The sequence below is a fragment of the Anastrepha obliqua genome, chromosome 5, assembly GCF_027943255.1.
Source record: "Anastrepha obliqua isolate idAnaObli1 chromosome 5, idAnaObli1_1.0, whole genome shotgun sequence".
NCBI lineage: Eukaryota > Metazoa > Arthropoda > Insecta > Diptera > Tephritidae > Anastrepha > Anastrepha obliqua.
In genome coordinates this window covers 30,806,948-30,833,906 of record NC_072896.1, presented here as the reverse complement: position 1 = coordinate 30,833,906, position 26,959 = coordinate 30,806,948, and the positions used below count along the sequence as shown (strand labels likewise).

Genomic DNA, 26,959 nt, shown 5'->3' with positions numbered 1-26,959 from the left:
TAGAATAAATTTTCACACAAGACGTGAATAGATAATTTCTTCTAGCTAATTTTCCGTTTACGAATTTGACTTCACATAAATATCCTCTATTAGTGCAGTAAAAGTATAAGGAGTATTTTTTCGGCTCACGCTGTTAGACATATCTGTCTACCTTTTGCTTATCAACCGCATTTTTGGATATAAATAATTAGGAACTCCCATAAAACACGGTCCATCATGAAACGTTAGCACCTCACCATTTTGTTTTTTTTTTCAGTTTTGACTAATTTTTTTTAATATTTTTTTGTATGTTCGAAATTTTTTTTATAAAATTATGGATCATTGCAAGGATTCACTATGAGACTTCAGACAAAGTAGGCCCCTACTATATCTTTTACTCATCAACCGTGACTTAAGCTAACCTCTGGCCCATCGTCTAGCATAAAAGCCCCATAAATTCATATACCATATATAGGTAAGGTTTGGCAGCCGTATCGCACATAGAGACAGCGATGCCACTTAGATCACGAAATGGGTCCGTTGTGAGCCGCTGGGCTACATTTCCCTTCCATATTGAACCATCCTGAGCTTTTGACAAAGCGAAAAGGTTGTTGATACCTAAAGTGTAAAGATCATCCGTATTCCTTAAGAAGTGGGATCTTAAATATCGGTTGCTGCTTCTGGCTAGAGCTAGGCATGTGCAAAAAAGGTGTTGAATTGTTTCCAACTCCTCCTCATTTCTGTAGCTATGACAGAAATCATGCATGTAGAAGCCTTATCCCCTAGCATGATTTCCTATGAGACAATGTTCTGGGAGGGCCCCTACTAAGGTCCTAATTTGAAGTGTACTCAATTTTATAAAACTCTTGTAAATATTCACGCAAGAGACGTAGATTTAGCCTTATCCATGTTTGCCTGACAATTTCACAGGTATGGACGCTAATCCATCTTTGATTTGCCGAACTGATTAGTGCGTCCTTAATAAGAAGCTTACAAGTACCGAGAGATACCTCCATAGAATTAATTATGTTTGTCATACAGGTACCTTCTCTTGCAAGTTGGTCTGCCCTACAGTTCCCTGGTATGTCTCTGTGGCCTGGAACCCAGCATAAGATGGTACGATATTGTTTGACCATCTCATTAAGAGATTGGCAACAACGTAGAACACTCCTTGATGTTGTTTGGAATGCATCCAGGGCTCGTAGGGCAGCTTGGCTGTCTGATAGAATGCAGATATCCGTTGATGATATTCTGTTTATCTTTAACCATTTTAAGGCTTCTTGAATAGCGTTTATTTCCGCTTGAAAACCCCTACAGTGATCCGGTAGTTTAAAGGATTCACTGATAGTAAGCTCTTCGCAATATAACCCTGATCGTACAGTGTTGTCCATTTTAGATCCGTCCGTGTAGATCTTAACGGGTGTGTTGGGTGTTGGATCTTTTTCAAGCCATTCCTGTCTAGAAGGGATTTTCATTAGGAAATTCCTTTCATATATATAAGTGCAAGACATTATTTTTATATGGAGAAAATGTGCAACACTGTCAAAAATTTTTTTATAAAAGCTAAATTTTTAGCAACTTTAAATTTGCACTTTATTATGCAAGGTGGCGCAAAATTAATCATCCATTCTTTTTTGTAACTTTTGTACTAAATACAAAAAATGATTTTGTGTGATAAACTTTGACCTTTACGCGCTCCATTGCTTGCCTGTTAGTATACTGTAGCTGCCTAGTTTAAAAATATAAGACGTAAGCCTTCATTTGCAAAAAATATAAATCTATAAGGTGCTTAATTTTGCGCCACCTTGTAGTAAATTTCTATAAGCTGTAAAATTAGGTAGGCAGGTGAAATGGTTGAAGTACCAGACTGGCACTCCCAGAGTAGCATATATGTACAGCCAAAAATGTTTCAGGACGCTCTAATTAATTGTGTTAATTTTGTTTAAGCTATATTTGTAGCAAAAAGGCGATGAAGATTGAGAAAAGAAAAGCACAAGTAGATGGAAGCCACATGACTTGAGGTTGTTAACATTGTACAAAATTTAAATAGATTAAAAAAATGTTCACCAATATTTCATACTTTTTAATTAGAACTTTTAAAAAATTATAGTCCGATAACTTCCGGTATAATAAAGTGCAAGTTTCGAGTGGCTCAAACACCGCTTTGATTTTGAGCATTTTTTTGTGTGTTAGCAAACCGGTGTATCTGGACCCTCTACGCTCCAATAGGAGTTAAAGGGGAAAAAATTTATAATGTGGTGAATTTTTTCATATAACAAATATGTGACATTCGTTTTATGGAAGAAAGGTCTTACAGAAACACTTATACAAAATTGAATGGGTTGCAAAATTGCATACTCGAAACTTTTCTGAAAATCTGATAAAAAATTTAAAGATTTACATAGGTAAACATATTTTGAATTTTTAAAATTTTCTGCAAGGTTTGAAACATTAAGTTATACTCTATGGTCAGAAAGTACCGGAAATGTTTAAATAAAGCAAAACAGAGTTAAATTTCAGGCAATTTTATTTGATTTCCTTCAAAATATGACCCGTCTGAAGCAACACACATGTGCCAACGCTTAACCCAGTCCTCCACGCACCACTGGTAGGCCGCATTCAATCTCCTTCCACGAAGTGATAACTTCAACTTGGGAAATAAAAAGAAGTCGCACGGGGACATATCAGGTAAATACGGTGCTTGCACGATGGTATTTACTTGGTGTTTGGTCAAATAATCCAGCACTCGCTGGGCTCGCTGCGATGGCGCGTTATCATCATGCATAATCCAAGAATTGTTTGCCCACATTTCCGGCCGTTTGCGACGTACAGCATCTCTCAAACGCTTCAAAATGGATAAATACTATTTTTTATTGACTGTCCGGCCCGATGGAAGGTACTCATGGTACTCGTACATTACGCCTTGGCAATCGAAGAAGCCAACATCACCTTCCCAGTACTTTTTGATCATAGGGTATGGGTTTTGTTGTAGTATGACCTATATTTCTATAAATAAAATTTCAAAATTAAATAAAAAAATAAAAATAAAAAAAAGTTAGCAATATGTTGTGGTGTTATTAATAGGAACACAGCTGTGTATAGAGTACATTTCATTGGATGGCTTTGGCATAACAAGCAAATAAAAAAACCAGTGCCAATAATACTTCCGTGTAATTCAAGCAATTTGATGCATTTTTTTGAGCTACAGAAATGCCTCATGCAATGCACTCTGGTAACATGAATTAATTGGTATTATTTGACTGAGGCGGCCGCCGTACGTAGCCGAATGGGTTGGTGCGTGATTACCATTCGGAATTCACAGAGAGAACGTAGGTTCGAATCTCGGTGAATCACTTAAATTAAGAAAACGTTTTTCTAATAGCGGCCGCCCCTCGGCAGGCAATGGCAAACCTCCGAGTGTATTTCTGGCATGAAAAAGCTCCTCATAAAAATATCTGCCGTTCAGAGTCGGCTGGAAACTGTAGGTCCCTCCATTTGTAGAACAACATCAAGACGCACACCACAAATAGGAGGAGGAGCTCGGCCAAACACCCAGAAAGGGTGTGAACACCAATTATATATATATATTTGACTGAGAAACTACAGGCCTTCGAGTATTTAATAATTTTTTTTTATATAATACAAAAGTCAAGAAATTACTTTTTACCGATTTTTTTATTATAAAAACCATAACTGGTTGGATTGCTGCTCAGAATATCAGATACTTAGTTTTAAAATTTGTCGGACAATTTTTTTTAACTGTTATATTAGCTAAATATATAGAAACACACTGCCTCGGGGCGATCACTATTTCTATCATTTGATGATTCATGCCCAGAGATTGGAATCTGGGCACTTCCGGATACTACACACCAACCCATTTGGCTACGGCGTCCGCCGCAACCTTGAGTTACTGGAATATTGATGTTTTGACTTCTGCTAAGTAATTTGTACTTCTGCTTATATATTCAAATAATTCATATTTTTTCAAATACAAATAATGAATGCTTTTTTTTATAGCGCTCACATTTTTAATACAAAAAAGAGTTCAAGAAAGTGTGTAACAAAGCTATTTAAAGCCTTTCAAATCCACAGCGTCTAAACCTCTCTGTACCTGCCCAAAAGTAGTATCTTTATAAACAATAATATTCGCAATATTTGTAGCTTTTCTAATATTTCCTCACAGTTGGTCAGCTTACTTGGAATTATAAGCCAAAAAATGCCAGTGGCGCGTGCGCCACAATAGCGGCTTAAGGCGAAGCATAAACCAAAAAAATTAAATAATTTCATACTAATGAGTTTATGCAGTAATTTATTATAAGCGTACTCATGCATATGTATGTGTGTGCACAAACTCATGCATATTTTCTAATTGTTTGACACCCGACACCCAACAGGATTTGACAGTTAGGCAAGTGTTCCACGCCTAAATTTTCTACATACACACACACTTTAGTCAAACATAATTATTTTACTGCTAAATAAATTCTGTGGAAGTAGTATTTGTTGTTTCGCCATTGTTTTGTATTGCAATTAAAGGTGCCACTTTTTTAGCGCAAAGAATGCATAAGTGCCAATCACCTCCGGTTGTGGAGCAATTGTTTCATGTCTAGCAGTTGGGTTTATCTTAATAAATAGTAGGCACCCAGTAGGAAATTAGGTGGAAAAAAGGAGAAAGAAAGGAGCTTGACTACCTCTGAAGAAAACTGAATTTTAATGCGTGTAATCGGTTTTGATTATCAGCTGTGGCGCCATGTAAATAGTATAAATCCCACTTTTTGCTAGGAAATTTGCTGAAAGAAGACGCTAGAGCCAGATTCACTGCCAATGGTTGTACCACCTGTATCTTTATATATAAAAATGAATGTTTATCTGTATGTCATCGATGAACTCAAAAACTACTGGACCGATTATTATAAAAATTGGTATCTAAATGTACTTTTTCACGGAGAAGGTTTGATGCCACTCGCCACTGGTGCTGCAGAGTAGCAACTTCTGCACTTTATTTTAGTTGTTAGTGTAGCAACGCGCGCCGGTTACAGCTAATAAGTAAATAAAAATAAAATAGAGTCGCAAAAGCGAACATGAAAGTTGTGACAAAAGTTGAAAAAAAATCGTGATAAAATACCCATTTTGTAAAAGAATTCTTTTTCATGAGGACAATGTCACGAGAGTATTTCGACAATGACTAAAATCCATTAAACAAAGTTCCAGTTGTTGAAACATCCTTCATATTCACCAGATTTGGCCCCTACCGACTCCTATCTGTTTCCAGACCTAAAAAAAAGCATGTATGGAAAGCGTATTTCATCAAATTATAAGTTCATAAAAGCGGTGGAAGCGTATTTTGCAGTCCTTCCAGTTTATCACTTCACGGACGGAACTCATAAATTGGAATTTCATTGAAACAAGCGTATTCATGTTCAGGGAGAATGTACTGAACAACAAAGTGTATTTCAAACTATATAGTTGTGTGTTTTCTTATCGATCCTCAAAAATTTTGGAAAAGCCTAGATACCATCGACAGAACAGAGTTTTCGCGCGCATCCTTTGTTATGTGTTTGACCGCGCTCCTTCTCAAAATTGTTAGGTTAATCTTGATGTTGTCCTACAAGTGCAGCGACCTAAATTTTCATGGCGTACACTCAATGGCAGATGTCCAAAACACGCTCAGAGGTCTACCAGTGCCTGCCGAGAAGCGACCACTTTAAACACAATTTTTTTCGGATTTTCTGTTTTAGGTCGAACTTCAAGTCCGGATTCACTCGCTATGGTGGCTGTGATCTATACACCATATGCAGTCTGTTATACGCTCTACGCCTTAGAGAAATCTTTGCTGCAGAGGAAACGCACCAAAGTACCTCTAGCACTGTCTGATCCATAGACAAGCTGCTTCCATTGCTCGTAAAAATATCAGTCGTTGCTCTGCTTATCAGCTGAGTTCGAACCGGTTTGTGGTAACCACTTACCACCAGTTGAATGTGCTATCGCTATGTTTTCTTTCTTTTTTATACTTTTATATAAAGCGATTGAATTGAAAAAAAAAAAATAATAATAAAAAGTGTTCTTAGAAATCAAGAAAATTAACAAAAATGTATAGTTTATTTCACTAAACAAAAAAATATTACATTAAACTTTGTAATTTTTTCGAAATTATTAACTTTTTCCGCTCGAGGAGCTTTTCTGTCGGGTGAACCAGCAACTCGAGAGTAATCTCACAGCACCCACTTATTTCATGAGTTCGTTATTGTTAACTTTCTTCGGGTTCTGTGCACAGTGTTCCTTCTGAAGGTTCAGTTTCCTCTGTACAATCACTTTGGTTTTCAGATTCACTATCGATTAATCGGATTTTTCGTCTTCTTACTCCTGTAACGGGGTCGCTATCTTTATCACCTCTGCCTTCGTTCTCCTGGACAAGCAGGAGCTACATAGAGCGATATAATTTCGTTCGTTATTGCAGAAAAATTTAACTCATCTTCACCAGAAGTAATTTCGTCGTCGTGCACTATAATTATTGGGCTCACTAATTTTGAAAGAAATATTGCAATCGCCAAGAAGGCTGAGTTCGAACTGATGTCGAAGACAAAGTGCTACTTCGCTATAGGAGATGAAAGTGGTGCCGCAGACTAAGTATGGTGGCGCTAAGCAACCATTCAAGCATAGTTTGGGACTTATGTATTGGTTACCCTGTCGGCTGAAAGGTTGCTTGCGTCTGTGACATAAACAGTTTGCGGTACAGCTTTCATCTCCTATGGCGATAGAATCACAAAAGATAAGACATTTAGACACATCGATCTGAATGTTGCCTTTCAGGCACCGCTCGAGTTATTGCATCACATGTAGTGGTGCCTTTCAGGCACCGCTCGAGCGCAAAGGGTTAATAAGGCATCGCCGGATTGCCAATTCCTCCCACTGCGCATAAATAAGAATGAGTTTCATAGCGACTGTAAAGTTCTGATACCAAATTTTCTATGAATTTTTTTTTGCTATTTTAATTTTTCGCTTTCTTGCAGGGTACTTTTCTTTTATTTGCACACGTATCTACTGCCAGTTTACCTTCATGTTGCAGTTTGAAAGCATTGCGCTTGCGTGTCTTTACATTCATTTGTCTTAATTAAGCGCTTTTGAGTTCTTGCTGTGCAATTTTTTATCACCAGTTCTGCTACTGTTTGAATTTGCGTGCCTGCCTATGCAGCCTTAAAATCTATTGTGCCTTTATAATATTTCTTTTACAGAAATAAATGTGCACGTAGGTATGTATGCATGTGTATGTAACATGTTTTGACTGTTTGTCTAAGACTACAATTGATTAATGAGAAATGTGTACGTATGCACATAAATTAATCTTACAGATAACAACCAAAGTTTTGTATGGCAAAATTAAAATAAACACGCAATGTAGTAGAATTTTCGATAACATATTTTTGTTAATTAAAATTCTATTCAAAACACAACTTTTGTAAAGAATTGAAAACTCTAAAAACAATCCATACATCAGCAACGCATTTAAAATTTTTGTTTCCACACCCGCCTCACCTTGCAAATTGCAGTTAGATTAGATTGCAAACGCCAAACACCCCCCAAGTTTTAGCAAATTTTATTTTGCTATGCATTGTCACACCTGATTTTCTTACTTCACCCTGCCACCGCATCCATACGTCCATACGTAAGTGTGAAATACGTTCAAGTTCGTTGCTTAAGTCTTTTGTTTGTTCTGTGTTATTGACGCATTATGTCAAGAGCGTTAAATGTGCATTGCGTTTAACAAGAAATTAACAAATTCATCAAAAGTTAAAAGTTAAAAGCAAAATATCGTAAAACTAACACAACTAACAGTAAAGTCCTAAATGCATAGCATTGCAAGCAAATTTAGAAAAAAAATACTGCGGGTAACAAGTAATTTAAATAAAATTAAAGTTTCAACACAAAGTCATAGGTTTTGCTAATTTGGCGTGAAATTAAATATACGTAAAAGTAGCCGTGCCTTGGACTGCCTTGTAGTGCCTGTTATCTCCTCGCCAATGCAAGTGAATGTCAAACGCTGAAGGGCAGTCAGTGCTTCATAGGAGTTTAAGTGTTAATTAGTGAAGTAGTAGTGGTGCACAAAAATGTAGCAGACGAATTTTTGGTTGCTTTAAATATATTTGGTGATTGTGGACTTGTAGCGGAAGTCACTTAATTTAAGTTTTTATCTTAAAAAATATAAAATTCTCCAAATTTGAGGGGAAAACAATTTAAATAATTAGGCAACTGAGCAACTAGCGAGCACCAGGCGACCGTTTTTAGATATACACTGCGTTGAAAAACGCTAGCACTAGAACTTAGTAACAATTTCTTCTTCTTCTTCTTATTTAATAATAATTGGTTATGAAAATATAGTGCATTTACTCCATGCGACGAATGATCTACATTTTTTTATATGGCAGAATATTCCCAACCCTGCCAGCAAAAAAAAAAAACAAAATTGTGAATAATCAACGTTATTTGTGAGTAAATTATAACTTGCAATTTATTGCACCAAAACTCAATGTACTTCAAAAGCCGATTTTTTTTTTAATTCTGACTAAAAAGCGAAAAATTTTGACTAAAATCTGTTTTACTTTTTTCAAATCTGCGCATAGTTTAAAAATATAATCTAAATGGTTGTTATAGGAGAATGAATGTTTCGATGTACCCAAATATTTTCGGGAAAAACTTTTTAAAATTAAATAAGAAGAAAGTAAATTATAACATTATTAAAATTATGTGGCTTGAAACTAAACATTTACTTAGAATTTCTAAAATTATGTTGAGCATGCAATGCATTTCAGAAGTGTTTAGAGCATTTTAAGAAGTAAGGCTTAGGAACCTAAAGGACGTTATAATTCACATGATATGCTCTGAATTCTTTGAACGTAAAGACTCCACTCACCTTAAGACTATATTCACTATTACTTACTTGAGACGTAACCAGGCTTAGGCATGTTTTATAGTTGCCAGTTGCAAGTCGCGGACGTAGTATAATATGTGCCTCCATTACTGACTGTATTTTGGGTAGGAAAAATTCTGACCAAAAGATTTATAGGATTTCAACAACACAATAATTCATTTCACTCAGCTTATGTCAATATTAAGCCGCAGCCAAAGCTTCTCAGTTCTCTTAGCGCTCTATATGCTCATAAGGGTACCCTGTATCTCGCTGAAAGAAAATGTTCAGTTCACATTGGCTGTTGAATGTAATTTAAAGTAGTATACGAAATTACCACAAGAATTTCCTTGATCTTTCTACGCGGGCTGGCTGAAAATTGTATGTGCACCCTTGCAGGTTGGGTCCACGAGACATCTTGTTTGTCACTGTACCGCGGGGCAAGTCACTAGATTCAGATTCTTTAGCTCATCGTTCTTGAGTGTTACTGATGAAATTAGAGATATAAGTGCCTGCCAGATCAATGGGTTTGCACTTAAACTTAAAATAAAATTGTTTAATGAGAAGTAGCCGACAAGCTGCGGTGTCACAATGGAGCGTCAATGGTTTAAGTGAGTTGAGTTGCATGTTGACCAATGTGCGTTTTGAGGGAAGATCTTGCAATCATTTCTTCTTAGTATAAAGCAGAAATCGCAGGCGATGGAACGATGAGCTGTATGAGCTTTACGACGACATAGACATAGCGCAGCAAATAAAAATCCAGCGGCTATGTTGGCTGGGTCATGTCGTCCGAATGGATACAAACGCTCCAAATCTGAAAGTATTGGATGCGGTACCAGCTGATGGTAGCACAAGAAGAGGAAGAAGGCCTTCTCTGCGTTGGAAAGATCAGGTGGAGAAGGACTTAGCCTCACTTGGTGTGTCCAACTGGCGCCGGTTAGCACGAGAAAGAAACGACTGGCACGTTTTGTTAAACTCGGTGTGTTTAAGTTTGAAGTAGCTGAATATTTTCATTGATTTTTCATTTTTCTTGCACCTCCGGTGTTGCCTATTTTCTTGTATAAAAAATTTCGAGAACTTATTATGTAGAAGGAAATGCATAAAGCGAGTATATGTTTTCGAAAAAAAAAGAAAACAAAATGAAAAGATTAAAAAAAAAAAATTTATTGTCCAAACTCGGCAATATGTTGCGCTCTACTAATTCAACTGCTACTGTATGTCTGTCAAAACAAAAAACTTGAAATAAAAATAACACCGACTTCCCTATTTCTTCAAAATCATTGATAGCGTTACAATGCGGGATGCGTTGGAGCGTAATTACAAATTCAAAACGGCGCTTCAGTGCTACTTGAGGAGTGCCAGACCGGCACTTCAACCATTTCATTTCCCCCATAATATTCCCAAATTTTTGATATCCTTTTTTTGCATCTATCCATCGATTCCTCGATTTGCCTTTGGCTTTCACACTCATTAGCTTTCCTGTCATGGCTTTCTTCACGGTACAGTCAGCAGCCATACGGTTAACGTGACCTAGCCATCTAATGCGTTGCGCTTTAACAAACTGCACAGCTGTCCCGTTCTGAATAAGATCGTTTAGTTCCGAGTTAAACCCGATTCTATGAATACCGTCATCAATTTCCATTGGTTCTAAAATCTTTCTCAAACTGTTTCTCTCCATATTACCAATCTGTGCGCAGTCACCAAACTTAAGAATCCACACCTCACATCCTTGTGCTTAATTAACTTTGTAGTTTCAATAAAAAGCCCTAACTTGAGCAAACTAAAGTAGGCATAAAATTGACGACGTTGATGCGATCTCTCACTGCAGGAGTTGAATCCTTGCTTTATTTGAACATAACGCCCTAGTACTCAAAATGTGGTACTACTTCAAAAGCACCAAAGCTCCCTCATGAAGATTTTGTGCGTGCGTGAACAGCTTCGATTAAATACTAAAATAAATATCGCAAACCACTTATTTATCTCTCTTTCTTGTGCATTGAAAAGCTTGTGCAGACTGGCCGATCAGTTGGCATAGATTCTTTTTCTCAAACGCTTATTATTAAGTTATGAAGGTATTTGTGTAGTTTCCCGTCGGCTTCTTTTAAGAGTTTCGCCCCTAAAGAGTCTTTGCCGCTTGCCCTTTCATTTCACAGTTTTTAAGAGCCACGATAATTTCGTCAAATGCTAGTAAAACGTTGTTGTTTTCAACTGTAGCTAAAGGTTGCCAAGGTGGATACTCGCCTTCATGTTTATTATTAAGAGGACCATCAAAATGTTTACGCTATCTTTCTAAGATTTCGTGGTCTGTTTGTAGAATGAGTATATCACCATTTTTAGACAAGAAAATATTTATTCTAGGCTTAAATGCTGACGTTTGGTTTTTAATTTCCCGATTAAACTCACACTTTGCATATAATTCTATTTTCTTAATTTTATTTTTGGTACTCACTCTTTTCGTTTTATTTCAAATATGTTTGGCTTAGTTTCGTTTTGAAAAATAGTCTGCTCGTACACTGCAGGTACTAAATTGCGGGCTCTAAATTTGTAATACTACCTTATAAATAATGAAATACCTTAGCAGCCTATCTTCACGTGTAATTTTTAATTTTTTACCATCTGCACAAAGAAAAATTTAATTCGAATTACTATTTTTCCACTACCATTCGGAATTTACAGAGAGAACGTTGGTTCTAATCTCGATGAAACACCAAAATTAAGAAAAACATTTTTTTAATAGCGGTCGCCCCTCGGCAGCCAATGAAAAGCCTCCGAGTGTATTTCTGTCATGAAAAAGCTCCTCATAAAAATATCTGCCGTTCGGAGTCGGCTTGAAACTGTAGGTCCCTCCATTTGTGGAACAACATCAAGAGGCACACCACAAATAAGAGGAAGAGCTCTGCCAAACACCCAAAAAGAGTGTACGCGCCAATTATATATATATATATATATATATAGCTTACTAAGAATTCGTTAATCACTCACTAATGAGGCGCTAACCACTTACACACTCTGAAAATATTTTAAACAGAAATTTATTGCATTATGCCAAAGAAAAATGAGAAAATGGTTAAAGTTAAGTGTTTTGTAATTAAACAAAAGTAATATCGCAAGAGCATAAAACAAAAAAATAAACTACAAAAAAAAAAAGTAAAAAGTATAGCAATAATGACAAAAGCAACAATATTAACCGTAACCATAACAACCATTTCAAACTTATGCAATGCCAGCGCCAATGAATCACGTTTTTTGAGGGTCTAGGTTTTGCGCAAAGTTTTGGCTGCCTTTAAAGCCATTACAGTTTAAATTGCCAAAAATGCATTTTTTCTAACAATCTCACTAACTAGTTTTTTATTGCTTTTTAAATATGAAGTATTTTGGCTCGTTTAAATATGTAACTTGTATTTTCTGTGGTAGTTCAGTTCCATTACCCAACTTATTTTCCCCCCTTTGTCACGCTTGCCAATTCGCTACGCTTAATTGCTGACTTTAACTGCTTAAACAATGTTGCACGGGTGTTGGAGTTACTGTGCAATAGACAACAACAACGGCAACAACTATTTAAAATATTAGTTACACCAACAATAAATTACAAATTTGTCTGGTGATTGTAAACTTTTACGGGTATTAGAAGATTGAACTTTGTGGAAGCGCCACGAAGTTGGTTGATATTTGAAAATTCGAAGGGTCTCACTAAAAATGTATCCAAGTAAGAATAGTGCATTCAAATCGAATGGAAATAGCGAACTTCTTGTTTTGTTTGCAGTAGCAAGTATGTATAATTTTTCTTGTGAGCTGCTTGTTGTTCTCTGCTTACTGAGTTGAGTAGTAGCTGTAAGTTGCCTGTTACAAGAACTTTTGGACGGAAAAGTATCTTTTCTGTTGTCTTACACAAAACCTTCAGTGTCAAATAAATAGTTAATCTAATTCATTTACACTAAATTCAATAAATAAATTTTAAGAGGGGCGAGGTAAGGGTTTCAGCGGAAAAAAACACTATTTTTGGGAATTTTTTTCTTAAATATGGATTGAGCAAATTTATTAAAGCCTTTTGTACATTATTAAGCATACTTTTAACTATAGTATGTTATTTTTTCATGCGGAAATACTTAAAACTAAGCCGGTGACAGACCATGCCCGGGAACGTCTTGAAAAAAAAAGTATTTTGCAGTGATCACTGTATCTCGGTCGGAAATCATCTGAAACCAAAACCAATGCAAATTTAGTCAAAGAATCATTAAATCATCATCATCATCATTAAATCTTCTTCCCAAACGTTGTCCGCTTATTTTTTTCTTCGTTTAAAAATTTTTGGCGGGGGTCTAAAGAGAAAACTTCTATTTTCAACGAAAATTTCCGCCATTTTGTGGGCGGGAAACCCCCTTCATGTCAAAAAAAAATATAAACTAAGCGTTGGGGGCAGGCATGTATGCCAAGTTTGGAATGAATCGATCAAGTACAATAGTTTTTAATGGCAGTGATCACCGACTTTCAAAAAGTAGTTTTGAGAAAAACTTGTCAGCCGCGCTGCCTTCCCGAACGCTCGCACTTGTCAGAGCTAAGACGCGAGACTAATTGGACAATAACTCCAAAAGTTTTGCTCAGATCGGCTTAAAATTTTGGGAATATATTCTTGAAATGTTAAACAATAAGATAAGACAACAAAAAAATTAATTTTTTGAAAGTGCAAACCCATACCCTAATCTGGCCAACCTTTACAAGGGAATTAATTCCCCCTCATTTACTTAGTCTCAACTTGAGTTTTTCCTATAAGGAAACTTCATCTCAAAGGGTTTTCTGTTCTCTAACACGGGAATGAAATAATTCATTTATTACTATAATACATATTATTAATATTGACAGTTAATTTATAAAATAAGTTCGATAGACAAACTTTGAAGAAATATTTTTTATTTATTTATTTATTTATTTATTTATAATGAGGAAAAGCAATAAATTATTTTTAAACGAAATAATGAGCACTGCCTGCCAGGGCCTTTGGCTCGCTGATGCGGAATTAAAGAAGGATAATTTAGTTGAGACTTAAACGTAAGAGTGAGGGTATGATGAAATTAGCTATTAAGATGTAGTTGTCCATATCAAATTAAGGGTTTTAATCCTGTTCGTAATAAGTATTCCGATATTTTTAATATGTTTTCTGAAGAAGTAGCATTTAATAGCGAAGAAGGGGTTTAGCTATCGAAGATATTTTTCCTTATTGCTGCGAAATGTGGACATTCGTCAAGTAGGTGGTTGACGGTTAAGGCCAATCTCGGGCAGTGACAGCAAATGCGAGGGCTGGAACTGGAACGCTGTACTAGATACGAATGTGTGGCGTTTGTATGTCCTAGGCGTAAGCGGACGAATGCTTTGACGTCGTTGCAACGGCAGCTTGCTGGAGAGTTTGGTGTTGTCCTGTGCGGATTATGTGTGGTATATTGGTGTATGTTGCAACTCCATAATGCCATTAGTGTGTTATGTTGGTGATGCAATACAAAGTTGTATATGTCTTTTTTAGTGATATATTCAAAGGTTATAAGGGGTTGCTTTGAGGCTAGCTTTGCTTTTTCGTCCGCCAGTTCATTCCCTTTGATCCCCGCATGTCTTGGTACCCACATAAGTTTCACACGATTGCAGTTACGGATCAGTTTGCTTCGTATGCAGGAGATTAAGTAAGATTTGTTCTTTCTGTTCATTATGGAGTGTAGGGTTGAATTACTATCGGTGCAAATTACGGCTTTTAAATGTTGCTTTCTGCGAAGATGATTGCGTTGAAGATTGCTGCAGCTTCAGCTGTGTAGACGGAAGAATAGCTGGGGAGTATACCTGCTGTGATTCTTGCTCCATGAGAATCAATAACTGCAAACGAAGTTGGAGAAATATATTTTGAAACAATCCAAGTTTTTCTCCAAACCTAGAAACTTGTTAAGAATACCACTATTGAAAATGTAAAATTCAAAAAATGTTGTATCAAACGTAAATAAAGGAATTCGGAACTATTTGTCGAGGTAGAGTATCAGTGGACCTCTACTATATAATGGAATTTGTAAGACATATTCTAAGAAGGTTCTCTTCTATGTAAGCGCAGGCTTCAATGCGCACTCCAGTCATGCAAAGGCAGACTTACAGTAGCTGAGCAAAATTAACATTTCCCACCTTTTAAATAACAGTCCTCTGCTAAAATTTCTGTTATCCAACTTATTTTACATAGTTTTGTTACATTGTTGTTCTTCTTTTTGTAGCGCAAGTGGTGGCTTCATCTAAGGGCTCCTATTTTTTATCAATGTTTTCAATTTATGTTGCAGTTGCTATCGTTGCTGGTTTTCACGAGTGCCAAATGAAGCTTTTTAGAACTACTTTCACAAAAATATTAACTTGGTGTTATTTTTAATCGAAATTTGACGGAGGGGAAGCAAAACTAGTGGCATATGCAGGTGACATAGCTATAGTAGTTACATGAAAGTACCTGGACACCATCAGTAATGTGCTGAATAACACACTTAAAATGATACACCAATAGACATCTCGCGTAGGGCTAGGGATAAACGCCGGAAAAACGGACATGGCACTTTTTACCAGGAAGCACAAGGTCCCGACGTGGAACCTCCCAAAGCTAGGCAACAACGAACTACGTCTCAAAGATCATGCAAGGTACCTCGGACTAATACTAGACAGAAAATTGCTGTGGAAGCGCAATGTTGAGGAAGGAGTGAAAAAGACCAGTAACACGTTGTACGTATGTAAAAGAATGCTGGGCGTTACTTGGGGTCTATCACCCTCTCTGATGCATTGGTGCTACACGGCAGTAGTTAGACCGATATTGCTGTATGGGGCCTTAGTATGGAGGACTGCGACAAGAAAAGTCTGTGCTCTGCTCTGTACATAACAGAAGCGCTGAAAACCACTCCAACGGCGACGCTGGGGAAATGATACTCAGCATGCTACCTATTGACCTTATGGCGGAAAACCTGGCAGCGGAATCCGCGAGGAGATTAGTGGCTGCTGGAGTATACACCTGCAGAACCTTCGGTCATAGCTCAATGGGAAAGTGGAGCTCAGGTTGCACAGACTATATGACTCCGTACCTCAATTGGGAGAGAAGGTTTCACACTACAATTGAAGAGGAGGGATGGCACAAAGGCATGAAGCCTGGCTATAGGACTTTTCACATCTATACAGGCGGCTCTAAAACTTTAGATGGTACGGGAGCGGGTATTTAGCAACAGCAATATTTTCCAAGCGGAAGTTTTTGCTGTGGGGAAAGCCGCGGAGCTAGTCTACAGAAGAAGAAGAAAGAACTCAACAATTAAAATATACGTGAACAGTCAAGCAGCAATAAAAGCAATAAGCTCATATTGTATTAAGTCCAAAAATGTTCGACGGAGCAGGGAGCCCATAGAAAGGCTAGCCGCAAACAGTAGGCTGCACATCTACTGGGTACCTGGTCACAAAGGCATTATGGGGAACGAAATAGTAGATGAGATAGCAAAAAGTGCTGTTAGCCTTTTGAACAAGACAACGACATACCAAAACCGCTAAATACAATATACAATGAAATAGACGATTACATGAAAAAGCGAGTGGAAGCTAGGTGAACTAATTTGACTACATGCAAAACAGCAAAAGTTGTGTGTAGAACTAACGACAAAAAACTGACTCAATTCGTACTTACGCTCTCGCGAAAGGACTGCAGAATTATCATAGGTATGCTAACAGGTCACAATCTATTGGCTGCACATGCGTACAAGATAGGGATTGCTAACACGGACAAATGCAGGAAACGTAGAGAGGATGTTGAGGAAATTTTAGAACACCTTCTGTGCGTTTGTCCGGCATTATTAAAAACGCGTTTAAAATGTCTGGGAGCCTCATTGTTTGAGGGTCTGGAGGACGTCTCAAAAGTGGATCTCCCAGCTCTGCTAAGATTCGGCAAAAGCGCTGACATCCTACATGATGTCTTCTTTCGGTATTCATAGAGGTCGGTCTCCATGGGTATCGCTAGGGACCAAAAGGTCTATGCGTGGCTTGTTGCCAACCTGGCTCACCTGACCTAACCTATTTTTAATCGTGAGCATTTGTTATTAATGCTTTTGAGATTATAATATACATATTACATTAATTTTCTTTATTTTTATTATTACTGATTTACTTAAACTGAATAGATTATAGAAGACTTTTTAGAATAATGTATTTTCACGCTTTTAAAAGTGCTTTGCGTCTTAGAATGTTAGTTATAATTTGTTTTTTTATAGATTTTATAGATAATTCGATTTTTTTAAATTTTACTTGAAACTTTTCGTTAGATTACACTAGTTTACACGAAAAATATTTGGGGTCATATGGGTTTAATTTATTTTTCTAAAGAGGGGTATTCGAGATATAGGGAAATAATTTGTTTTTCAGGTTTTACGCAAAAGAAAAGCGGATAAAACTTGGCTTTCATGTGTATCGTTCGCAAGGTATCGCCACTTTGCATTGATATACTTGATACTTCATGGTACCTCACCTGCTTCAGTTTTTTTTAACGCTTGATATGGTGTAAGTTAAAGGATTATATTATATTAACATTTTATCAAAAAAAAAAAAATTTTTTTCCAAATATTACAGGTATCTGCCCCCTTAATGCTCCTAAGTACAAGTAGCTCAGCCACTCGTATGCAATTTACTCAAGGGTCTGCTAATAGTTGTTGGTATTTGCACAGTATGAGCGCAACATATTTTTGGCAGCACAACAGAATGTTAATGCAGTCCACAAGATATTTGCCTTCCACATCATTCGTGTAATGTTTGATCTGTCTCTATTCTAAGATATCTAAAAAAACTTACATAACTTGAACTCTAACTTTACCAATATTTCAATTATAAAGCTTTATTTTTCTTTTATTAATGCTTTCATTTTGTATTTCTTTCATCCTCCTACATAGTTTTATTATTATTTTGTGTTTTTTCATAATAAATAAATTTTTGTTGCATTTGCTTTTTGTCGTTCGGCCGCTTTTTTACAATGACGTCAGTCGCTACTTAGATCACCGCTACTCTTGTCCACCTTGTAACTTAGCGCTCTGGACAGATAAGCTCTTTAAGATAAATGTCAATATGTTGCTAGACTATGCTTTTGTTTATTTTTTATAAAACAAGTTTTGGCTTTTATTTACAAATTGTCTAACATAAATATACAAGAAAAGAGTTCAGCGAACATAAATCATTTTAGAGAAGTGTCGAAAAATTAAAACAAATTAAATTATTACATTAATTTTGAGCTTAATCTTTTATCGCTTCGTCATTAATTCATTTTTTGGCGGTCACTATAGGCGAGTTGCAGTATGCAAGATTAAATTCGATTGGCCATAGGTTCAAAGCCCATTATGAATCAAAGCCAATCATGAATGAAAATGAAAATATTAGAAGAAGGGTGTTTCTCTAATAGCGCTCGGTTGACTACAGTCAGTGACAAACCTCTGAGTGCATTTCTGCCTTCTCACAAAAATGCTTTGCGCCGCTGCTGCTGCAAGCTACATTACAACTGGCACTAATTAAGTCCTTGAAATGCGTTTGTTTAACTATGATTTTTCAACTGGTGCTTATCTAGCACAAATCAAAATTTTCAATTTGGACTCCAAACAAGCGAAATCTAATTGAAGGTAATTGAATTTGTTTGAATTTGTCTTGCCGCCAGTGTGCACAGACGTGGCAATGTGACAATAAAGTCAACATAAGTCGAAGGGAGTGTAAGAGAATTGTGTTGAAATGTGGAGGCTGGAGATTGACAGATTGGCATTCCTCTATGCAAACATACAGTGAAATCTCGGTAGTGGTAACAACGATAATTAAATAGTAGAGAACTACCAAATTTACTTTTTTGATATTTGGTTTACATATATGGGACTTGAAAGCCAGATTACGAGTGACTGAACTAAGCTTGTACAAATTATTATTCGGTAGCTTTTGGGGCCTTTGTTTATAAATGCGTTGAAAATTTTAAAATTTCAAAATAACGTAGGCAATATGGCGGACGGAAAATCTACAAGGGGCACCAAGTGGCACCAAACTGAACACACTGAGATTTATGGAGTGGCTGATTATCGTCATTTTTAATTTTGAAAAATTTACCTCTGCTTCGGAAGCAGTGATCCCAAAAACTGTCGGGGTAGTCATTTATATGAGCCCAGCTCATAATAATTTGCAATTCGAATGCATTCAGTGGGCGTTAAATTTCTAACGCCTTTTTGTTTATAACTTCTTTATTTTTGTTTTTCAATAAAGCTAATATTTTTATTAAAGTTTAATTTGGGTATAAGTTTAAGTTTATAGCAGGTCAGGTTTTTGAGAAAAGAAGGAGTAGAGCACCAAAAAATACATTTCTGTGAGTTTCTACCGCCGATATTTGCAAAACAATGTCCTCTTGGACACTTTTGGACCCCAGAATCGTATTCAGCACTCTAAAGTACATCGTCCACCAGACTCATATCGAAATAAAAATCCGCATGGACCTGCGCAATTAATTGAACAATAACAATTTTTGAAATGAAACTTCTTAGGCGTTGGTGGACGAGCGAGAAAGGAGAGTAAAATTTCAAGGCCATACAACGTTTTGGGCATTTTCATTCCGCGAGAGAGAAAAAAGATATAACATAGAGGAAAAGGGGAGAGAGAGCTATACCTTATATATATATATAACTTAGATACACTTTATGCTATATTTCCTGAGTTTTTTCTTGTGGTTGCTAATTTATAGAGAGAAATAACACTGCCTACTTTTCGGCGCTTGTATGTTGGCGCAAACTTGTAGGAAATATATTTTTGGTGCCTACTTTTTAGCGTTCTATTTCCTTGGTGTCTACATTTGGGGCGTTTTTTGGTTCCAATTTTTTGGCGCTTTTTTTTTTGGTGCCTACTTTTTGGCGCCTATTTCCGTTTCCTGGCTAGTGCTTGTGCGCACTATAAATTGCTATCCATTCCGACGTCAGATTTATTGGTATTGCTTTGCGGTAATTTGTACCGTTGCTGCGGTCCTGGAATCGCTGCGTTTTTGCGGGTGATAAACGCTCTGAGTAGTGCGCGTTGTTGCCACGGTGTGTGTCCGGCGTTTACCTACACCGGTTGACCCTTCTCCGTTTTTTGTAAATTTTGTCTATTTGTATTCTCTGCAAATGTTGTAAATTTATTTAGATATTCTTTCTCTCTCTCCCTCTCTCATTCTCTCTCGGGTCTCTCCCTCATTCTTTGTCTGCCTTGAAAGTTTCACTTCTGTTATGTGTACTACGCCACACGCACTTTTTTGTTTGTTTTTTTTTGTCGGGAAAAACTAGCAAGTACAGCACTCAGACAACGTTAAGTCCATTGTACTGCACTAGAGCTTCCTTTTTAATATTCTTTAAATCTACCCAACCTCCAAAGACCTCAAGCCTTATTCGTGCGAAGTCCCTGCAGACGCATAGAAAGTGGTCCGCCATCGCATCCTTCTCTCCATTTGCTTCTAACGCGGCAATAAAAATATGCGGCTTTGTAACCTCAAAAAATTCTATTAAAAAAGTTCTTAGTACCAAACAAATGCTGACTGCAATAAGACACCTATTTGTGAAATAGAAATCTTTTCAACATTTTGTGGTATAAAAAAGGGTATTTCACGTACCCCTTTGGCTAAATTTTTTCCTAGCTTAAGTCAACTGCAACTCATGCAATTGCCGCCATTCGATTTATTTCCAGTTTTTATTATTTCATATTTTCGAATTTTTACTGTATCTTAGTATTACATACAAACGCGAACAAGCTGTATGATCACAGCAAAAAGAGGAGGTGGCACAAATGGGAGCAGTAAAGTTAGGTGTAAGTGAAGTGATTTTTGTGATGAAGTGAGTGGGTGTTAGTTTTTTTATAGATGTTTATTTTTTTTATAGTTGTTTGTGGTAATATTTCGTTTATATTTGGATATATGTATGTATATATATACGAGTGTACATATGTATGTATGTGAGCATGTATATTTTTGTATATGTATGTATAAATACGAGTGTCAAAGTTAAATTTTTCACACATAAGCTCCTAAACGGCTTTTTGGACGAGATGTGCTGTGAGGAAATGAGGACTTAAGCACCTTGTTATTTTAGCGTGTTGTTGTATAAGGGTCTCTATTTTTCATAGTAAAAAATAAAATTTCGAGAAATATGGCTACTATGGGTACTGTTGGGATACATTTTCACACAGAAACTACGTTCCCAAATTCTAAGAAAATTTAAAATCTATTCCAAAAGCGTTTTGGAATTTTGTAAATTCGAAGAAGTATGTTTCCAATATTCCGTTCGCTTTTTTTTTCGGTGATAAAGCTGCTTATACTCCAGCCGATGCCGCTAATCTCTTCGCTGAGTTCTTTAAGTCCAATTTTGTATCGGCCTCTGACAGTGAGGAAAATATTTCCTTCAATATACAACCACCTATTGACTTTGGAAAGCTAGTATAGTCCACTAAAGATGTCTTCAGAGGCATTACTCGTCTTAAATCTTCTTCAAACAATGATGTTGATGGTTTGTCTGCGGTGTTATTCAAGCAGTGTGATTCTTTACTTTACCTTATGTTGTTAATATTTAACAAATCGCTAACTTCGGGTACTTTTATTGATGCCTGGAAATTGACTTTCATTTCACCCATTTTCAAGAGTGGTAATAAAAACGATATTGGTAACTAAAGGCTTATTTCAAAGCCTTCCGCCACTGCAAGGCTTTTTGAATCCATAATCCAGGACAAATTGCTTTTTGCTGTCAAGGACATAGTGCGTCCGGAACAGCATGGCTTCTTTACAGGCTGCTCAATATTGTCTAATTTAGCTGTATTTTCGAATGATTGTATCGCTGCCTTCCAATCAGGGCACCAGATTGACACTGTTCATACCGACTTCTCTAAGACTTTTGATCGGGTTTCCCATATACCTATTACTAATAAAAAAAATTAGCCTGCATTGGCTTCCACTCAGCCTTCTGCAGTTGGATCTCATCTTACTTGCAGAATCGCCATTGCTTGGTCGTCGTCGACAACGTTGGGTATCTTCCCTTCGTTGCTTGTTCTGGGGTTCCGCAATTGCCCGCTTCTTTTTGCTCTGTTTATCAATGATATTTACTCTTCCTTTTCGTCAGCAAGATTCCTGCTTTATGCAGACGACGTCATGATTTGTTCGACGATTGCTGGCTCCCTCGACTCTGAATTGTTGCACTTTGATTTAGATAACTTCAGCAACTGGTGCATCAATAATCGTCTATCGCTCAACATAAATAAGTGCTTCCAAATTGCCTTTTCGAAGCGTGCCACTGTTTTTGACTCCTCTTATCACATATCAAGAACAGTCTTATCACGTGTAAGTGATATTAAAGATTTTGGTGTAATATTTGATTCGAAACTTACTTTTACTAGTCATATAAATTTAATTATGGCCAAATCTTACGCCATGCTTGCTTTTGTTAGGTGTCATAACTCTGATTTCTCCGACCCTTATAGGCTAAAGCTTTTGTATACGGCGTTTGTCCGTTCCAAACTGGGACGAAAGTAGAGATTTTGTGGCACTCTACCTTTTTTTCTGGCCCTTTTTGAGTCTTTTTTTTGTTTTTCAGGGAGAAACAAAAAGGAAATTCGATTATTAGCGATTTTGAATGAATAAACATTACTTTTTTATTTATAAGAATTTACAGTATGCACGTAAGGGAAATAGTTTATATTTAAATTATTTATATATAAATAGATCTTTAGAATTATATGGATGAATTGCAATTTTCCACTACAAAATTTTCCATTGAAAATTTCACGTCTAATAACCATGTAAAATTACTGGTGCTATTGAAGAAAAAAATGAGTTCACGCGCATTAGAAATTATGCAAATGTCAATAGTGAAAACTCGAGCGTTCAATAAGCCAAAAGCTAACCACAATACGATACGTTTGTCGTACTCAATTCAAAGAGAAAGTGAAAAGTGTAATTACATTTGTGGTTCAATGCATGACAATTTGAGTGGTGCGAGTTAAAGAGAAAATAAATTAAGATTAAATTAAAAATACATATAAGAGAAAATGGAAAAGAGGAAAATACCAAAAAAAGGGGAAGTGTTGACAGATTTCAGCGAAAAACGAGAATTGGAAAAAACAACTAACGCTAAGAAAAAAGTAACTTAATCACAATTGAAAACTCTTGCATTTGAGACGATCAAATTTAAGCCGCTACAAGTCGTTGGACTACAGCGATGTGTTTTTTTTTTGTTATTTGTTTTGTTTTTACTACAATTTTAATGATATTATTGTAAATGTGACTCTTTGCGATTATTACTGTCGTTGAAATGGCAGCACGAAAAGCTAAAAAGCCGCTTTACCATCAGCAAAAACTTTTGTATTGGCAACCCATAAAAAAATGGCATTAAAGATTAAATTTCAAATTACAAAATTTGTGGTTGCCGTTTCACGAAAAGGGATTAGATATACAAGTAATGGAACACACAATGGTTGATGAGTTTGAATAGAGAGTGAAGGGATTTTTTTGTATGGTGAATTGTACTTGTAAACAAAGTATACAAAAAGGGGCCGAAGGAGAAAGGAAGCGAATGAATGCTCTGTTGGAATGTATAAATTTACATAGCTGGTGCACGTATCAAATGTAAAGAAAGTCGTTAGAGATTGTGTGCCTTATGGTAATTTTTTATGGGCAAATGTTGCAAGAAAACTCAAACTTTTTTGGTATATTTTTAGTGGCTGGATTTTGGTTACAGTGAAAAGATTGTGACTGAAAGGTGGATTAAACTGGACACCGACAGAGTAACGTGTTAATTTTTCTTTTTTTGTATTAACTTATCATCGCATAAAATAGTACTTGTATGGCATTTTTTTACTTTAAAAATTAATGGCGCTGAATGCAATTACAAAAATTTCGTATATGGATATGTTGGCCACCACTCGAAGAATGCCGAGCAAGAAGCTTATTACGGGACGGTCTACAACTGGAAAATTTAGTATACGATGAGTTTTTATGTGCTATCCAGCATACATAGAGGTCTGTCTGTAAGCGGACGCTAATGTTGGGCCTCCCTTTCCCTTACTGATTAGTACTAGTTTTTGTTTTTTCCATATTTCTGAAAAAATTCTTTCTTTTAGGCATACGTTTTACATGTTTAGCAGCAAATGAGGGCGTTCGATTGCCAATAGTTTCAATATTTCCGCAATTATGCCATCAGCTCTTGGCGCTTTATTGCATTTCATTGCTTTTGCAGCATCTATTAGTTCTTCTTCTGAGAATGGAACAGGTTCTGTTGCTTCATACTCAAGTTTTTCCCTCTCAACACAGTGTGTTGGGAAGCGTGTCTCGACTATTTTACTTAGCACTTCGGTTTCCATGTCAGGATTTGGCTCCTAGCTTTTTCATAACGATTTTGTAGCACAATCTCCATGGGTTACTGTTTAGATCGTTTCTTAGCTCTTCCCATTTGTCTTTTTTGCTTTGGCTTATAGCTTTCCTCCATTCTTTTCTTCTCTTTTTATATTCTTCGGACTCCGTTATCGTCGGGCCTAATCCTCTGGGCCTAGTATACTTTCTACGCTTGTGGATGCACATATCTCTAAGTTCTGCGATCTCGTGTGTCCACCGGTATACAGCATTTCTTTTTGGGTTCTTATCTACAATATTTTAGGCATAAATGCATTGCAACCCATCGTAATGCGTCGTATTGTTCTCTTGACTAGTGTTTTTGCTGTACTCTTCGTACAGATCGTTTTATTTTCGTCAATAGTTGCAAGGAGCGTCGATGGGTTTAGGTTGTTTATGTTCCATTTGCGTGTACTTTTATTTCGATTTTCATGCACTCGTTGGTTTTCCGTTTCAGTGCAACATGGAATTTCAGGAATTTTTTTACAGTAAAAAAATTAAAAAGGATATTTATCAGTTTTTAGGTTTTTTATTTAACTTCTTTTACATACAAAAATGGGAAAAAAATTAATTTTAATAATTTAGAAAAAAGGCGAAAAAGTTGATCTTTCCGAAAAATTGGACCTGGACGGTGTTGTCCATTTTGGCTCTTCTATTTATCTGCACCACAAAAACCAAAAACACTATTAATCAGTATGACTGTAGCTATGCCCTGGCACTAGAATAAAAAAAATTTGCAAAATGGCGCGGTTTTGAATTTGACACTCTAAAACTCGAGTTTTCTTTCAGTTTTTTAATAAAAAAAAAAGAAATAATTGAAATAATAATATGATTCTAATGCAGGCGATAGCCATTGATATTGTGAAGAACATATTAAATTTTCAGACGAAATGCGCTTAAAATTTGAGGTACAGGAGCATGCGGACCGCTCTCTATCTAATTAAGGGGCTGTAAAAGCTATAATATTGAGAATTTCCACATGAAAATTTCACAGTATATTCCTAAGATACTATACTTTCGAAATATCGAAAAAGCTAAAAAATCGATTTTTTTTAATTTCTGGACCGCCGGGTGCTCTTAAGGTTCTTAATAATTAATAAATGGTTACTAATGGATATGCGAATGAAACACTGAGCTATACGACATAAGTAAGATTGGTAGATGCAGATGTACAGTGATGTATAGTGATACAGATGTAAGGAAGCAGAAGAGTCCACTTTGTATAATACGCTGGCAATACTCTTTCTAGACAATCCTTTTTTCGTTCTTGAACGATTAGAGACAGTCTCACTGGAAACTTTGACTGGATTCACCAAAATATCTGGATGTTTTAAGAACATGCAAGAATGGAGCGGCCGAAACCTTTCTGAGCACTGCAACAGACCTCTTGAGTCAGCACTTTTTAAGAGCAGCTCATTTGACACAACCCAATATAGTTGATAATTACTAGAATTCGCAAAACCTTATACCCCCTACTTCGTTGGTACGAAGTTCAACTTAATAGTTATATTTAAGAAAAGAATACTAGAAAGTATAATAATAAAATATAGTCTTATCACAAGTATTTTATAATGTATCCATTTTCGCGACCGTGAGTGACTACCATTGACATGGAACACCAGATGATAGAAGAAGTTTCTTTTAAAGGCAGTTGACCCTCGGCTGGTCCGAGTGCACTTTTGCCTAGAAAAATCACGTCATCGTTTTCACGACAGTCGGTTCTAAATTACCGGAATTTCAATTTTTTCATAATTTTCAATAGTTTCTACAAAAAAAAAACTTTTTAATTATATAACACATGGACTGAAAAGTCGCGGGTCTAACACATGGATGACGCTCGTTTTAGTGCAATTACTTTTTTTTCAGTTATTACTAACCTTAAAAAAGCAGCTGTTAGAATTTCATGATATTCTATTCATTAGCTCGTGAGTTATTTTGCTAAGAGTGGCCCTACTTTTGTTATTTTCAAAAAAGTGGATAAAAAAGAATTTCGTGTTTTAATTTTACACTGCTTCCTGATGGGAAAAAATTCCGTGCAAGCGAAGCAATGGCTTTGAAAGTATTACGGGTACTCCGCTCCATCAGAAACAATACTAAAATGATGGTTTGCTGATTTCAGACGTCAATTGAAAGCTTTAATTTAGACATGCTATTAATTAGGGTTGCCACCTATCTAAGAAACACTAATTCGAAAAGTAAGTTATTTTCATGCGCATATCATGCGAAAATCGTTAAATATGCAGGGGTAGGGTTGCCACCTGAAAAAATTTTACGACTTTTTTTTTCAATCACTAAAACACAATTGCAAAATTGGCGTTAAACGCAAAGTTTTAAAGTGCTTTATCTGTAGCAGGTTGCCACTTTGTGTAAAACAAATACAAATATTATAAATAAAATATGAAATAATATAATGAGGGCTTTGAATTCGAAAAGTTCTAAATTTTTAAATCAAATTTAAATAAAAAATGTAAATATAAAATTTAGAACTTTTCCAAAGAAAATTTAGAATTTTGCCAAAGTGAAATTTATAATTTTTCCAAATAAAAATTGCGTTTTGCAAATAGAAAATTACAATTTAACTGCAAAGAGTGAAGTCTGTGCACTTCAGGTCGAAATTATTGAAGTTTTTTTTGCTAAATCTATTCACACTAGTCCATAGCAGTCATAGATCTTACCTACTTTAAAAT

The 26,959-nt window shown here is 36.2% G+C and overlaps 1 protein-coding gene across 7 annotated transcripts in view; it reads left to right on the top strand.

The window, feature by feature from the left end:
- LOC129249415 (pneumococcal serine-rich repeat protein) overlaps positions 1-26,959 on the top strand; it is a 221,395-nt gene that overhangs the window by 25,451 nt on the left and 168,985 nt on the right. The gene's annotated exons all lie outside the window — the stretch shown is intronic.